The sequence below is a fragment of the Eptatretus burgeri genome, chromosome 8 (genome assembly GCF_056783735.1).
Source record: "Eptatretus burgeri isolate ZD-2024b chromosome 8, Ebu_testis_v1, whole genome shotgun sequence".
In the NCBI taxonomy this organism is placed as follows: Eukaryota; Metazoa; Chordata; class Myxini; order Myxiniformes; family Myxinidae; genus Eptatretus; species Eptatretus burgeri.
Genome location: NC_140968.1, coordinates 18,424,646 through 18,442,883, shown reverse-complemented (window position 1 = coordinate 18,442,883; position 18,238 = coordinate 18,424,646). Strand labels below are relative to the sequence as shown.

Here is an 18,238-nt window from a genome sequence, read left to right as displayed (position 1 = left end):
AACAGATCGAGACGAAACTTTGCACATATGACTGCCTATTCATGAGGAACAAAAGGTTCACACGTCTGATGTCATCGGTCACATGGTTTGGCAGCCATATTGGATTTACCCGAATACATAAAAATGTTCTCCAGAACAGCTGGACATATCAAGGGGAAACTTCACATAAATGTTCCATCAGGAAGATGTGTACAAGGTTGTTTAAGAATAACTAGCAGATTTCGGAAGTATGAACAGAATATGTTCGGAGAAAAGTGTGTTTGAAGTTCCAGGTTACGCCCATTCTATTATGATTGATGTCACATGGTTTGGCAGCCATATTGGATTTAGGAAAATATTAAATAATACTTTCTCTGGACCCGCTTAATCAATCGATGTGAAACGTCAGAATTGTGATCTCGTGGATATGCGGTATACATGTTGTAAATTTCAACTTGATCGGACACATGGTCTGGCAGCCAGAATTTAATTTTTTGATGTATGGTTTTTTTAATTGTTTTTTTAAAGGCTCACTTTGATGTGCTCAGATGGGATTGAGGGTAGAGTAGTCGCAGCTGAAATGTGAATCCTATCCAGGTTCCTCCTGATTACTTCATCTTTGCTTTTTGCTTGATCGAGTTCCTTCTGATGACTCCAATGCAGAAATGTACCGATTTGGTCTTCCATTTGATTTGAATTTAATTAATTTTAATCGGATTGTAAATTCAATGAAATGATAATGAAAAATGGCATGGGTAAGGGTCAGGTGTCCAATCAAAGCGGGATGTCTTGAGTAGGGTGAATATACTGATTCTGGCTCACTTTTCCCCATGCAAATGAATGGGGGATTTTCAGCGATTCATTTTTTTTTTTCCCGAAAAAGTAAACCCCCTTTTTATCGCAAGGTATATTTATTTGTCTCCCCTTTTAACCTTGGGACACTTTTTTTCAAATATCCAATGCAATAAGATAAAGATTTGTTCAAGGAATAAAGGAGTAATGTGATTTGTAAAAGGTGATTCTAAAGAAATATCTGAAACATGCAAGCCAAGGGACACTCTTTTTCAAAGAACCAATGCATATTGTTTAGCTCACTCATTGAACCTCTAAAGATTTGCTCATTCTCAAATTCCTTCAATAGTTTAATTTTCTTTGCACAATAATCCCCATCTAAAATATTTAAAAACAAAACATTTGAATCTTTATATTTTTTAAGATACCCCTTTTGTGCCATTACGAAATGATAAACTTCTCTTAATGCTCTTGTTTGACCACCTCCTGAAGCACAGGTTATTTTTTCATAAGCCCCGCAGACTTGTAAATAAAGTCTTACAAGCCCCACCCACTTTCCCCTAAGCCCCGCCAACTTTTCATGAGGTATTTTCATAAGCCATGCCCACCTTTCCTAAGCCCCGCCCACTTTTGCTAAGCCCCACCTACTCTTACATCATTTCCAGTTCATCTCTGACTCACAAAGAAATCACCAGAAAATTATACAATGTTATGCTTTTGAAAAATTTGCCTGGGCTTGCCCAGGGAATTTCCAAAGGAAACCACACCCACCAGTCTTTCCCCATAAAAGCCTCAAGCCCAGGCTCCATTTTAAACATTTTTTTGTTGGCAATGGTGTGCTGTATGCTTGCCTGGAGATCGACTACTTGTATGGAACTAAACCTTCAAGTTGATGAACTGGATTCAAACCTCTTATCCATTAAGGTAAGATTTTATTTCCCTATTTTCAGTTTGATTTAAGCATCGACTCATTTAATAATTAATTAACTTAATTAATACATTATTATTTTTTCTCACAGGAAATTTTATCTGAAAATACCGATTTTGCCACAACTTGGGGCGAAATTGTTGGCTTGGTTGAAGACCTTGTGAGCGACCAAGACCCACAGAACGAGCTCGGCCTTGAGTGGGATGACTTTGGGGTTCCTTGGAGATCGACTACTTGTATGGAACGAAACCTTCAAGTTGATGAACTCGATTCAAACCTCTCATCTGTTGAGGTAAGATTTTATTTTCCTATTTTCAAAGCTTGGTTGAAGCATACTCATTTAATAATTAAATCACTTAATTAATACATTATTATTTTCTCTTACAGGAAATTGTATCTGAATACGAAATGAAAATACTGCTTTTGCCACAACTTGGGGCGAAATTGTTGGCTTGGTTGAAGACCTTATGAGCGACCAAGACTCACAGAACGAGTTCGTCCTTGATGACCCAACCAAAGAGACCAGCAAAATCCTGAAAAAAAGTTTTGCAACAATAGTACTCATTGTGAGTTATCAAGGCAATACCCCCTGAACAAGTTATACCTTGATGAGCCAGACGACAAGTTTTACCTTGGAGACTCACAAATTTCAGACATTTTGAAAAATGGAGTTTTCCTTGACGATCCACAGTTATACTCTGAGATCTATCACTGAAACCCATAAAAATTGGAAAAATGGAGATTTCCTTGATGATCCACAGCAAAACAATGTGAGATCTATCACTGAAATCCATAAAAAATTGGAAAAATGGAGTTTTCCTTGATGATCCACAGTTATACTATGTGAGATCTATCACCAAAACCCACAATATTTCTGGAAATTGTGATTCAACCTTGGAGTCTTGGATAGATGGTAATAATTTTGGAGACTTGAAATGTGGGTTCTGGCTTGATAACTCACAATGTGATACGTATCTTGGAAACTCAACAGGAATGTGGTTATTCCTTGGAAAGTTGGGTTTATTTTGGAGACTTGAAATGCTACCACTCTTTGGGATCTAAACCTATCAAGAAAGTTCTTACTCCCTCTTTCTACGTCATCAAACCTGAAAGCTTTAAAAGACAGAATTGGAAGAAGAGAAAAAAACATTAAAAATATATATTGTTCGTTCTGGGAAGAAAGTGCAGGCTTACTCCCCCTTTCTACATCATCAAACCTGAAAGCCTGAAAAGACAGAATTGGAAGAAGTGAAAAAAAACGTTAAAATTATATATAGGTGGAAATCTCATTTTGAAAAAGACATTGTGTTGGGTGAGGGTTGGGGGGTTGGGGTTGAGATTTTGAATGTGAGGGTTGGGGTGAAGATTTTGAATGTGAGGGCTGGGACACACACACACACACACACACACACACACACACACACACACACACACACACACACACACACACACACACACACACCAACAAACAAAAGTTAAGCCTTGACTATTCAGTTGAGGATTCTGTGTTTGGGGTTCACAGATCTCAGAACGTCCCCCTTCACACACATTTATATACTGTTATACACTTCGGACTTGGCCCTCGAGTGTCCACAACGGTGTATAGTAGGAGGGAGTGAAGGACCAACCCATTGCTCCCATGGGTATTATCTGCTTAGTTTTGTCTTTTGTAATTCCTGTGAATAAAATGAACCTAAAATCTCTTCCCCTTCTAAATCATATATCTTATAAGTCCAAGGAACCGTATCTATTACATAAACAATTTTTAAAAGTTCGTTCGTCCATCGTTTAATATAACCTTTTTTCAAAATGAGATTTCCACCTATATATTCTTACGATATCACCAACTTTGAACTTAGGTTTTCTGATATTAATCTTTTTCATATTTTAATTTTGTAAATGTTTCTGATGGTTTCATATTTGTTGACATGTGAATCGTGTCATTATAGTTATCCACAATATCCGGAATAAAAATGAGCATTGTTGTGAACCGAGTTCTGTGAATTTTTTATATAGTCTCTCTTTTAAGGTGTGATTAAAACGTTCAACAACAACGGCCTTCTCTTCATTAAAGGTACTATATAATGTAATACTGTTATTTTTTAGAAAATTCATAAATGTCTTGTTATAAAACTCTTTACCCTCATCAGTCCACAATTTTTTCGGTTTTCTCTTACTTTTATTAAATGTCTGTTGAAAGGCCAACATAAGAGTATTACCTGTTTTGTTTTTTAACGGGACAACCCACGCGTATCTACTCCTCAAATCAATAACGGTTAAAGCATACTTGTACCCCTTATCATTATTGAGTTCAATCAAATCAGCGGACCAGATATAATCAACTTCCTTGGAATAAACCTTCCTTCTATGAAACTTTGTGAATATTGGTTTATGTAATTCATCAGCAAATTGCTCTTCAGTCTTAATGACATCATTTGAGCCTACAAGTTTTTTGAATTTCCAAGTCCAAGTTTCAATTGAGCACTGATCATCTTCTTCGCAATGAACCGATCAACTTTTTCTCTCAAGGTTGGATTTTGTATCAGAGACAAATGATACAACATTTTTCTATCGGCTTCATGCTTTTCTTCCAAAGTTGTGGTATTCCCATAATCAATATCGTGTCTCATGCACACTTCATCAACTCTATTGATGGGTTTACTCCATGATTTAGGATTGTCTGTCTCATCTCATCTTTTATCCAAGCTGTTTTATTTCTTCTTCTTCCTCTTCTTCTTCTTCTTTCGGCTGCTCCCGTTCGGGGTCGCCACAGCGGATCATCCGTATGATCCGCATAGTGATTTGGCACATGTTTTACGCCGGATGCCCTTCCTGACGCAACCCTGGTCGCCTCTTACAACACAGGGATATGGTACACCTATTTTAACCGGGGTATACACCGGCCCAGTACACTGGTACTCATTTCGCCAACCTCAGAAGGATGACAGGCTGAGTCAACCCCCTGGTGTATTAATTCAGTGGCCCAACGAGGATTGAACTCAGGACCTTTTGGATCCCAAGTGGCTGCCCTAACCACTGCACCAACACCAGGCAACACAGCCGTTTTATTTAAGGATATATATTGTGATAAATCGCTTAATCTCACCAAGTCATTCGCGTCAGTCGGGCTCGGATAATTTTTTATTTATAAGCATTTTTCAGATTAATATTTTTGGTTATATTATATTTATGTCGTTCAGCCTGTGCCTTTGTGTAATAATTTGATAAATCAATATCCATTTCTTGGGATACACTAAAGATAGAACCATCTTTACCAACATAAGTCATTTATATTAGATTAAAAATAATGTCATAAATTTTTTTCTTTTTGTTGAGTTGAAATAACACATATCGACATAATTGACCACAACACTTGGAATTTAATTCTTGGACTTGAAATGTTTGATTAACACCATTCTGTCAGAATTTTATGACTTCAACAGGTGGTGGAAGACCAAAACTATCAAAATAATATTTGTCTTGACTATTAAAAATACAAACCCAATGAGAACCGTTCCCATTATTATCTTCTAATTTCATAATAATATTCTTTGTATATTTAGGCACATTTGTAAATTCACCTCTCATACAAATAACCACATGATTAATTTTTAATTTCTTACAATATTTGACAAGTTGTAAATTTGATGTTGTATTCTTTCCAAATTCTTTAAACCACTCATCAATACTCATTTATTTATTAGAAAGAGATAATCCATTACCTCTTTTCGTTAATTTTACACCTGCTTGGGCGATAGAAGAAAGCATATCTCCAACTAACAATCTCGCTTTATCAGGCAGACCTTCAAGTTTTTCAGCAAAATCTACAATTACACCACTTCCACTAATTTGTTTCTCCAACTCTTTGTAATGTCTTTCCAATTCTTTTTGAGCCTGGAGTTGAGCCTTCCTTTCATTGGCAGTTTTTACCGCTGTTGAAATACCACCCGTCAATTCTCCAACCGCACTTAAACCAGCAAATAAAGGACTTAGAAATGGGAGAAATCCTCCACTCGTCTCTCTTATTGAATATTTTTTCAACATTGGTTTTGTCATTTTAATTTTAAGTGAGCCAGTATCATTCAAGATTTTTACCTGTTCTCTTGTGAGCAAAACATCAATTCTTACTGCTCCTTTTCTCTGAATTGTATTAACGTTAATCGTACAAGGCTTTTGATTTTGAACACAAGATGATAGTTTATAAAGATTGATTTGATTAACATATACCGCAGTTGGTGCTTTGCCACTCATTTATTTAAAAAAAAATTATGTGAGACTAATCATAACACCATTATCTGTATTAATCTGCAAATCTGTTTCTTCCAAAAGCAAGCAATATGTATCAACTTCTTCACTCTCTCCTCTTTCAATGTATAGTGAAGTATCCACTCGGTTAGACTTTATAGTTTCCTTTTGAGGGCTCAGGTCAAACTCATAGATTGTATACAAACTTGTAAATGCTGTCATATCCAAAATAGGTTCTTTATTTCCATTACTTTCACACACCTTTTGGTAAGACTTGTATGCTTCAGCAAAATCAATTTTTTTCCCAATTAATTTCCAATCTATCTCGTGGATAAAATGTTCCATTGAGAGAAACACGAAGTTGTTTCACCTTAGCATTATCATTCAATGCATTATTCTTATCAGTAGCAGTATCGCCATCTGGTTTTTTTAAATGATCCACAGATATCATGGTTTTCCTTCCAGAACAACCAAATTCCACGTGTAAGTGGTTTGGTTGAGTTTAACGTGTTGACATCTTTTGAGGTATGATACACTGAGTGGTTTCTTTGAGTTAAGTCTTCTGTTCAACATCTCTTCTGTTTTAAGATTAGGAGTATATTCACTAATATACCAACTCATTTCATCAATTACAAATTTATTTTGATCACCAAAAGCACTAGCAACTCCAAAAAGTAATCTATTTTCATTATCATTCCTTTGTAGTTGAAATCTAATTTTAAGACCATAGAGAACTTTATAATGATCACAAAATCCAAATATACCTTTAAGAGGAACTGCCACAGTAAAACTATAAACTGCTTTTGTATCATCATTATACGCTCCTTTCCTTTGAGTATATCCAGGGTCTGTGGTTTTTCCCGTTGACATATCAGGAATAAAACCTTTGACAGACCCGTTTCCCATTCTATCACTGAATGTATAGAGTGTAAATTTCATTATTTCAGATACAGCAGAGACATAATCAACCGCTTCAACTTCTTGTGTTCCAATGTACAAACGAACACTATCAAACAATTTCCAGAAGAAATCATTTACGAGTGTAGCGTTTGTGTTATTCCCAGCCTTAGTGAATTTAAATTTACACAACAAGAAACTTTCGGATAGATTCAAATAGGTTTGTTGATTATTTATTTCAAAACTTTTTGTACCATTCGTATTCCAGTCTGTTCCAGCTTTTGCATTTACCTTGAAGTAATCTTTTTTAGTCGAGTTTGAGATAATAATAGAATCATCCAAATCATTGATACCATCAATTGCTTGCATACTTGTATTTATTTAGGAAAAAAGATGTTAATACTTTTGAAACCCTGATCCAAGTATTCAAATTATTTTCTGTCGTTCTTGGGGGGACAACTGCGTTTTGCCTTTCTTAATTTCTTTAATTGCTTGCAATTTCTGAGATTCCTTTTGGGCATCTTTTATGCTCTTTACAGCACCTGCTACATTTCCCACAGCAGAAGCAGTTGAACCAATTAGGTCTTTATGTTCAAGAATAGTTGAACAAATACCCATTCGAGTATCAATTATCCCATCTCCTCGAAATTGATGTCTGACACCCCTTTGTCTCTTAGGTTTATAGTATCCTCGACCAAGATACATACCTTCACCCTTGTAGTATGGGGAAAGGAACATCCCTTCCCCTGTACTTATTTTAAATTTTCCCAACTCGTGTTTCCTCACAATAACCATCGTATTTATTTATTGGAAAACTTCACGTAGGTGAATTCTGATGGATATAACTTCCCCATTAAAAGAAATCATATGATTATCTTGGTCTGTTATCCTAAAATTTACTCTTTGTATGTTTTTTTCCTGACACAGGGAGATAAACCAAATTTTTGGGTTCTATATTGAATTTATAACCAATTGGGGTTGAGCATGCACTAAATGAAAATATTGTATTGTTTTTATTCCATCATTATAAGCACCATCAATCAAATCACAGTGAATTAACACCGAGTTTATTCCTGAGGATATTTGAATGACATTATCACTGTAAAACGTCCCATTAGTTTCAATCTTTTTGAGGAGAAACCCAATAACTCTCTAAATGAATTATCAATTGTGAAATCAACCTTGTAGTTGTTTTTTAAGTTTAATCGTTGATTTTGAAGTATGTTTTTGAATGTCTATAACAATATTTTTTGGTTCATCACCCTGTTCTTTCATAAGACGAGAAATTTTGGAAGATATTTGAGAAAACTCATATGCTCCGGGTGAGACTGTTATCGTTTTGTATCCACTTCCGGGATTATTACTAAACTTGTCATTTTTATCAATTATATTAAATAAGGTATTATAAGTTTCCATGGACAATAAAGATGCCTCATATTCTTTTGTTGGGTCAAGTTGTAGTGGGTATGGGATGAAGATGTGTGGTCGCTTGTTGTGAAATTAAAACTCAGGATTGTGCTTCTCATCTTATTGAATACGAGATAAAATGTCTTTCTATTGAGATTTATTAATTATTTTCACATTCATCAACTGGTCTAAAATGGCTGATGCTTCATTAAAACAATTGTTATTTCCAGCCTTCTTACTACCGAACAACAATAACAGTCTATTTACTAATTGCGATGGGTCATTTGGAAGAAAACTAATACCTGAACCAAGGATACTTAAAGCCTGAATAATGTGTTTCTCCTTCTCATTTTTCTGACTTTTACCAGAAATACGAACCCTATAATTTAGAGTGTTCAGCAGATCAATATATACTCTATCATCATTATTTTTCATATCCAATGGTTTATCAATATACTTTGATTCATCCCTCACAGTTGAACCTTGTCTTCCATCTTTTGTGAGAAGAAACATTAATCTCGGAGTTAGTTTAACAGAGGGTTGAGCAGAACCCAAGAACCTTAATTCATTATTAAATATCAATACCTTTTCTTGAACAAGATGAAATATTGCTGGTTGTTCTGTTGGAATGAGTCCTGCTTTGGTTTTGAATCTGCTGAATATTCATTGTTTTGAAGAGCATTCACAATATAATCAGGGGGTCGATTAATCTCTTCCATTTGTTGAAATAAACCTCCATCATCATATTCTAATTCTCCTAAATGCTCTAATTCTTCCTCCGTCATTTGATCAAAATCTTTTAACATTAGAAGTTTTTTTAGGAGTATATTCTACTGTGGGAACTGTGGAAACATCAACAATTTTTTCTTGGGAAGTTTTTAAAAGTCGTTTAAAAAATTTATCTTGTTTTCTTTCAAATGCTTCTTCGCCCGTTAGTTTCTGTCTGCGTTTCTTCTTTACGTCTTCCTGTTGTTTTACAACTTTTGAAAACAACTCTTGATGTTCCTTAAATATTCTTGCTCTTTCTTTCGCATCCATTTATTTATTGGAAAATATCATTTAATGAATTGTAAAGATCAACAGGGAAATTTTCCTTTTCTTCATCATTCAAGTAGATGTGTTCAAATAAATCCTTTTCTTTAAATATTTCATCAAATTCTTTATTAACATTAATGCGAGTTGTAATTTCTTCTTCACGAATACTTGCATCTCTGCTTTTCATACGTTTGCGTTGAGTTTCTTCATCAACATCAAAACCAAATGATAAAATCTTCACTCCGCTCAGATGTTTAATAATTTGTCTCGTTCTTTCTGGATTAGTTTCTAATATCCCAAGACCACCAGATTTTAGTTTCCTTCACTCACTCTTACAATGTGAATATTTTGTTGTACCAAGAGAAACCTCCTCAAATATTTGACCTTCATTCCTCAATCGCATATGTTCCTCCACTGAAATATAGTGATAATCTTCACCTTTTACTTCTCCAGGTCTTATTGCTCGAGTTGTTGTTGATACAATGCGTATCACGGGGTGTTTTTTAAAGTAAATTTACAATATTCTCATTTGGACTACACAAGAACCTTGATTTATGAAAGTTTTTTCCAGAAGCAGATTTACCCACAAGATTTATAATAATAGTTGTCATTTATATATGTAATTGTTTAGAAAACAAAAAATATATCCCTTAATATCTCATCTTGTTTCACAACAATATATTTATATTTTTCAGTCGTGTGCTTCATGTAATCCCCAAATTCCTTTTTACTACATAATGTAGAACAATTATCTCTCCAAAAATTATTGATATCTATTGAATTTAACTTGAATAAAATAAAAGTATTAGCATTGTTTCTGATGGAATGACGAGGAAGTTGAAAGTACGATTGACTAAGATAAATACAATTACAAGAAGAACGTCTCCCTCTTGTGTAGTAGCTGTCCATTACCGTTTGGCTTCTCTCATTAACACAATCATCAAAGATAACGAGGTTCTTTTTTGATTTATCCAAATCTTGGGGAGACGGTATATCATCCGTATTATCACTAAGAATACAAGTTATCGGTTTTGATTTCTTTTTACATCTCTGTGTATCACAAAATAGTTGAATTATATCTTCAATGTTATAATCATTTTGGTTTTTTTGAAGTTTAAATAAACCGATTATATCTTCTTTTTGAAGACCAGCATGAAAACCTTGTGAGAGTAGTTGATACACTGGTTGAAAACTCGACTTTGTGAAAATTATTAAATTATCATAATCTAAAAAGTTGGGAGTGAGGAGCATCTTTAAAAGTAAGCAGGTTTTTCCACATCCACTTGAACCAACTATGAGACATCTTAATTAATTTGGGAGATTTTTATGGTTGTTAAATTTTATCTTATTTTCCCAAATGGGTAAAAAAATCATTCATTTATATATTTGGAAAACAGGTTATTTAATTTATTATTGGCTTTTTTAGAAACTCTATATTTTATCCTAAGTTCAGGTTTAATTTCAAGATAATCCATTATTTTATTTATGCAATATCTTGTGTTGATAATTCCCTGAAAATCACATCCATGAATAATATATAACAACAATCCTTTGAACATTTCTCTTATACGTTCAGTTTCTTCCCTTGTAAGGAAAGGTGTGTTATCACCCTCATACTTTACATTCATTTCTCTAATCAATCTTGTAAAGTAATTCATTTTTGGTGTAAATCTAAAAGAATTATTTTCCTTTTTATATTTTTGATTATCATAAATTAGAAGATAATCACAGAATATACATTGTTTATAGGCTTTCAACTCTGTTTAATCCCCGTCTTTCACACGCAGGACAATTCTCAAATTTGTCATATGGAGAATTAGGAAAGTCGAGCATATTTATAAAGTAAAACTTTACTTAAACTGAAATTCATCTATACTTTCAATTGCATATTGACTCATATTTAATAATATTACCATCGATATCTATATACTTTTTTTCATTACCAGATTCAACGACAACATTTTTTATATTAAAGGTAATTTTAAAATGATCCTTAACTACTAGTGAACGAAATGTCATTTTATGTGATATATTAACATCCTTTATTTCATCAGGATTTACATCTTTAGGGTAGTTGAAAAAAATACAAATTTCTCCTTGCATATTACAGATGGTCTTATCTTTTCTTTCTAAAGCTTCATCCATAAGGTTTTTGTTTTTTGATACTTTTTCTTGTTTCATTGCTTTTTCTAGTTTTGAATATATTACCAGATGGAGAGGAGAAACTATTGTCAGAGATACTTTAATTGATGTTCTACCAGGTATACGAAAAGCCCTTCCACTGAAGGAAATTGAAGAACTCATCATATCCACCATAATTGTTTTTATCCAATAGTTGTTATATTTATCTTTGTTCAATTTTACATCCTTGACATATTTCTCAGTATCTTTAACAAATGAAGAGATCGATTGAAACTTGTCTTTTGTGTCTTGAAACATTGTATTTATTAAGTGAAAAAGTTGGAGGATAAAATGGTTTTAAGCACAGATTCACCTGTAAAATAAACGAAATTTTCATGAAGAAAATTTTAGTTTCAGCAAAGTTTTATTATATAAATATGGTGAATACAACATACTGCAATGTTTGTAATCACGAATATAAACATTATAGAAAACACCTCTGGACCAACAAACACATTTAATCTATTTCATAAAATATCTCCACTTGAGTTGGAAAGAAAACATTGTGATATCTGCTCAAAGGATGTTTTGAAGAGAAGTTATGATAGACATCTTCAATCACAAAAACACAAGAAAAATGAGTTTAAAGTAAAGGGAGACTATTATATTGAAAACACTGATGGGGCATTTAAAGGGCATATAAAAATAAGGATTTTTCAATTTGGAGAACCCGGTCCATCATCAATAGCTGAATCAATTGAAATAGTGAAACCTGATGTTGAAAAAGTTCTTAAAAAGACATTAAAAGAAAAGAAAACTTTAAAGTTTTATATGGGAGTGAAAATGAATATGAAAAGAGAAGATGAAGAACAAACTCCTCATATGAGAACAGATCTTCATTTTATAACATCATTTCAAGATTTTTTGAATAGTGGGGTTTATGAAGAACTATCAAGACAAGAGGAGGATGTTGATAATACAGTGGTAGGAAGTGGATTCAATATTAAAAAAAATCATCTTTTTAGATATACACATTCTAAAATCAAACCCTCTTGAAGCTTCTTCTTATATTGAATTACCAAAAGGATTAAAACTAAAGAAGGCAGTTGTTAATATTAAGAACAATGATGATAAATGTTTTCTCTGGTCTGTTCTTGCTCACTTACATCCACCAAAATGTAATTCAGAAAGAGTAAAACAATATATGAAATATGAGAATACCTTGGACATTAAAGATTTTAAATTCCCAATGCCACTAACAGATATTCCTAAGTTTGAGAAAAAGAATAATCTTTCTATTAATGTATATGGATTAACGGATACAAACAAAGTTCAAATATTAAAAATTTCAAAGAACTATAAAAATGAAGAAACACACATTGATCTTTTATATTTTAGTGTTGGAAATAATTCACATTACACATACATCAATAATTTATCAAGATTAATCTCTTCTCAGGTATTCAGAACAGCAAACAAAATATATCCTTGTAAGCGATGTCTTAATTCATGTCATACAAAATAACGATTAGAACATTCAAAATATTGTAGTAATCATAAATCAGCTGGAATTACAATGCTTAAACCTGGTGAAAAGATTTCTTTTGAAGATTATAATAAATCTATCATGCACCCATTTGTGATATACGCTGATTTTGAATGTATCCTAAAAAAGATAAATACTGCTTCTCCTAATCCAAAAGAATCATATACAAATAAATAGCAAAAACATATTCCTTGTGGTTTCTGTTATTATATCAAATCATCTGTTGGAGAAAAGTATAACAAACTTGAACATTATAGTGGAAAAAAAGCTTCACAAGAGTTTGTAAGACAATTAGAAAAGGATTGTATAAGACGAACTAAATTAATGAAAGAAACAATTGAACCGATGAAATTAACCGAAGAAGAATAATTAGAATTTAGAAAGAACAATATCTGTCATATTTGTGAGGGGGAAATTAAGGAGTCTAAAGTAAGGGATCATTGTCATCTGACTGGTAAATATAGAGGTCCCGCTCATTCCTGTTGTAATCTTAATTATAAATTTCCTTCTTTTATTCCAGTCTTTCTTCACAACAGCGCCAACTATGATACACATCTATTCATAAATGAACTTTCAAAAACACCAGGGAATATTTCTGCCATAACAAACACAAGTCAAAAGTATATTTCATTTTCAAAAATGATATTCACAAAACCTTTAACTCGTATTAGGTTTCTAGATTCTTTCAAGTTTATGTGAACACCATGAGCCTACCTCGCATCAAATCTCAGGTCCACGGGGTCTTTTCCAAATCTTAATTCATTCTTTCCAAAAGAGGAAATTATAACTCACGAGGAAATTCAGATTAAAGAGAGAATTCAAAGTAAAGAGGATATTCTAATTATTGAGGAAATTAATGAAGAAATTCTAACTGAAGAAGAAATTCTAATGATAAAGAAAATTCAAACAATGAATGAAATTCTAACTAAAGAGGAAATTCTGATTAAAGATGAAATTCTGATTAAAGAAGGAATTCTCACGAGAGAGGAAATTCAAACAAGGAATGAAATTCAAAGTAAAGAGAAAATTCTTCCAAGTAAGGGAATTTATCCTTATGATGATATGGATTCATTTATGAGATTTAAAGAAACACAACTTCCTTCAAAAGAAAGTTTCTATAATAAACTTTATGAAGAAGAGATAAGTGATAAGGAATATAAACACGCACAAGAAATATGGAAAATATTTAAGATAAAGAACCTTGGAGAATATCATGATTTATATCTAAAAACAGATGTTTTATTGTTAGCTGATGTGTGTGAAGCTTTCAGAGCACTCTGTTATAATAAAAATTGTTATGGATTAGATCCTGCCCACTATTTCACAGCTCCTGGTTTAGCTTGGAGTGCAATGTTGAAAATGACAAAACAAGATATAGATTTAATCAGTGATGTTGATATGCTTTTGATGAGTGAGAAGTCTAAGAGAGGTGGAATATCACAAGTATGTTCAAAAAGATATGCTAAAGCAAATAATAAATATCTTCCAAATTATGATAGTGAAAAAGATAGTAATTATTTGATGTATTTTGATGCTAATAATTTGAATGGATGGGCAATGTCTCAATCTCTGCCTTATGGTAAATTAGAGTGGGTGGAAGAAAATGATTATGAAAAGGCTTTGATGAATATTGTTATTTCTTCTCAAGAGGAATTGAATGAGGAAGAAGAAGGTTATTATTTTGAAGTTGATTTGAGGTACCTGAGTGATCTTCATAATAAGTATAAAGACCTTCCTTTTGCATGTGAGAAAGAAACCCCAAAGAAAGAATGGTTAAGTGATTATCATAAAAGTTTTAATATTAAAGGTAAATCAACAGAAAAGTTATTAACAACATTCTATGATAAAGAGGGATATGTTTTGCATCAGAGAAGCTTAAAACAGTTTTTGAGAGAAGGATTGAGAGCAGCTAAAATTCATAGAGTTTTAAAATTGAAACAAAGTCCTTGGATGAAAAAGTATATTCAATTCAATACAGATATGAGAGCAAATACAAAAGTAAAATTTGAAGGGGACTTTTATAAATTAATGAATCATGCTGTATTTGGAAAGACTATGGAAAATGTTAGAAACAGGCAAAACATTAGATTCGCAACATCTTGGAAAGAAGCTTCGAGATTGATAAATAAACCAAGTTTTGAGAGAGAAGAGGTTTTTTCAGAGAACTTTTCTGCAATTCATATGAAAAAGGAAAGTATTCTAATGGATAAACCAATTTATATTGGAACAGCAGTTCTTGATTTATCAAAGATATTGATGTATGATTATTTGTATAATGACTTAAAGAAAGAGTATGGTGAAAATGTTTCATTGTTGTACATGGACACTGATAGTTTTATCCTAGATATAAAAACTGATGATGTTTATAAAGATATGAAGAAAAATATTGGAGTATATGATACAAGTAATTTCAGCAAGAAGAGCGAGTTATTTTCCAAAAAGAATGAAAAGGTTATTGGTAAGTTTCAGGATGAGTTGGGTGGAAAAGTAATGAGTGAGTTTATTGGATTGAGAGCAAAGGCATATGCTTATAAGTATGGTGATCAGATTGATAAGAAGTTAAAGGGAATAAAGAAATATGCAATAAAGAAATTATTATAATTGTTTGATGAATAAGAAAGAAGAATATAGGAAAATGAATACAATAAGAAGTTATAAACATAACATATATAGTGAAGAAGTAAATAAAAAGGCATTAGGAGCCTTTGATGATAAGAGATTTATTTTAGATAATGGAATAGATTGTGTTCCATATGGATATTGTATGATAGAGTGTATAAAATAGATTGTGTTTTAACGATGGGAAGATGGGTTAGGGTTTTTTAAGGGCTACCGCCGCATTTTTTCGCAATATATAAATGGTCAAACCAAGTATTAATCAAACTAAAGAGTGGAGAAAATCTCAGTCTTGGTATATAAATGGAAAACATAATGAATGTGAAAAATATCAAATAAGTCTTATTGAAAAAAATAACTAAAACAAAGGTAAATAAAACAAATAAGCGAATCAATTTAAAAACTCGTAATTAGAAGATGTAAAGAAAAAAATGAATATCCTTGAATGGACTGAAAACTTTGATGGTTATCAATTGAACAATGAAAAAACAATTTACTATAATCTCAAAATGTTATGTGGCTCAGGAGGTGGTCAAACAAGAGCATTAAGAGAAGTTTATCATTTGGTAATGGCACAAAAGGGGTATCTTAAAAAATATAAAGATTCAAATGTTTTGTTTTTAAATATTTTAGATGGGGATTATTGTGCAAAGAAAATTAAACTATTGAAGGAATTTGAGAATGAATAAATCTTTATAGGTTCAATGAGTGAGCTGAACAATATGCATTGGTTATTTGAAAAAGAGTGTCCCGAGGCTTAGACGTTTCAGATATTTCTTTAGAATCACCTTTTACAAATCACATTACCACTTTACTACTTGAACAAATCTTTATCTTATTGCATGGGTTATTTGAAAAAAAAAAGTGTCCCCAGGTTAAAAGGGGAGACAAATAAATATACCTTGGGATAAAAAGGGGGTTTATTTTTTAGGGAAAAAAATATGAATCGCTGAAAATCCCCCATTCATTTACATGGGGACAAGTGAGCCAGAATCAGTATATTCACCCTACTAATGTTGTAAGGATAATTCTGACGAGTCATAACAATGGTGAAAATTTTGTCTCAATCCGACAAGAGGTTGCAGAGAAAAGCACGAAAGTTCTGTGCAGAAAAAAACAAACACACAAACAAACAAACAAGCAGTCATAGACAGGTACTTACCAAATCATCAACTTGACCTCTGACCTTGTCTAATAAAACTGTCTCTGGAGAAGGTAGCGACGCAAACCAGAAGTTTGTACGATGATTCTGTACCAAACCATAAAAAAAATCGAATGTTTGACCTCACTGTGACCTTGACCTTTGACCGATTTTGACCAAAATCTAATCAGCGCTAGCCATCACCCTCCTGAATCACGTGGTGTAATTTGACATTGGTAGCTTCTTCCGTTCGAGTTATCGTGCCTACAAACAAACACACACAAACAAACAAGCAGTCATAGACTGGTACTTACGAAATCATCAACTTGACCTCTGACCTTGTCTCATAAAAGCTGTCTCTCGAGAAGGTAGCGACGCAAACCAGAACTTTCTACGATGATTCTGTACCAAACCTCTCATAAAACATCCGATTTTTACGAGAATTTCGACAAACGAGTATGAAGCATACTTAGCCATTACCAAAAGTGAAAACAGAATTGAAATGACTTTAAAACGAGCGTGTAATGCCGTGTGTTACAATCCCCCTCATTAGCACCTTTGACACCTCACTGTGACTTTGACCTTTGACAGATTTTGACCAAAATCTAATCAGCGCTGGCCATTACCCTCCTGAATCACATGGTGTAATTTGACATTGGTAGCTTCTGCCTTTCTCGAGTTATCGTGCCTACAAACAAACACACAAACAGAGGATGGAAGTCATCAATATACTTATGAAATCTTTAGATTTCGTAAGTAACAAGACTTAGATGCAGAGCATGATTCTTGCAGAATCCATAAAACAAATTTGACCTCAAAAATAATTGGTGGTTGAATTCAATGATCAAACATGCGTCTCCTCTTCAAATTTCAAGTCAATTGGATGAAAATTGACAAATTTTAGAAATTCAACCTATAGTGACCCCAAAAATAATTGGTTGTTGAATTCACTGACCGGGCATGAAAATCTTCTTCAAATTTAAAGTCAATCGGATGACAATTGGAGATTTCATAAATCTCACCGAAGTTGTTGACCTTTGGCCTATGTTGACCTTTTGACCTCAAAAACAATAGGTTTCTTCCTCATGACAAACTCCACCATGTGGTGAAGTTTCGTGAATATCGGTTTAAAAATGCGACCTGCAGGCGAGAAACATAGAATAACAAAATGAACGAACCAATACACTTGAAAAATCTGATTTTGTAACTAACAATGAAATTGCTCGTTGAGCAAGGAATTGCCGGAATAACTTTGTCATATCTCCATGATCTCTGAAAAAACAAAAACCTGAAAACCATTTTGGTTCTTATACATCCATAGTGCTACTGTTTCATGAGTTATAACACTTGGTTTGGTCATGATCATAACTTGGAAGTCAATCGGACTTCAAATGGCGTTTTTATCGCAATTTGAAATTTTTGACCCGACCCCCCCTGGCATTCGACCCCCGACCGCTAAGAAGGGTGTTGGTGTGACACCCCTTTGAGACATATGGTTGGATGCAATATTGGGAGATGCACATTTTGGATT

The 18,238-nt window shown here is 33.1% G+C and overlaps 1 protein-coding gene across 7 annotated transcripts in view; it reads left to right on the top strand.

Annotated features, from left to right (window-relative positions):
- Positions 1-3,689, top strand: part of LOC147021229 (uncharacterized) — a 76,843-nt gene extending 73,154 nt beyond the window's left edge. For 6 of the 7 annotated variants that reach the window (XM_085893650.1, XM_085893657.1, XM_085893658.1 and 3 more), the window contains 2 exons: positions 1-1,991; positions 2,087-3,689. The exon at positions 1-1,991 is cut by the window's left edge and continues 1,832 nt beyond it. The gene's annotated coding sequence lies outside the window, so the exon portion shown is untranslated. The remainder of the gene's footprint in view (positions 1,992-2,086) is intronic. The other variant, XM_085893651.1, reaches the window with a different exon arrangement.
- Positions 3,690-18,238: the final 14,549 nt, after the last annotated feature.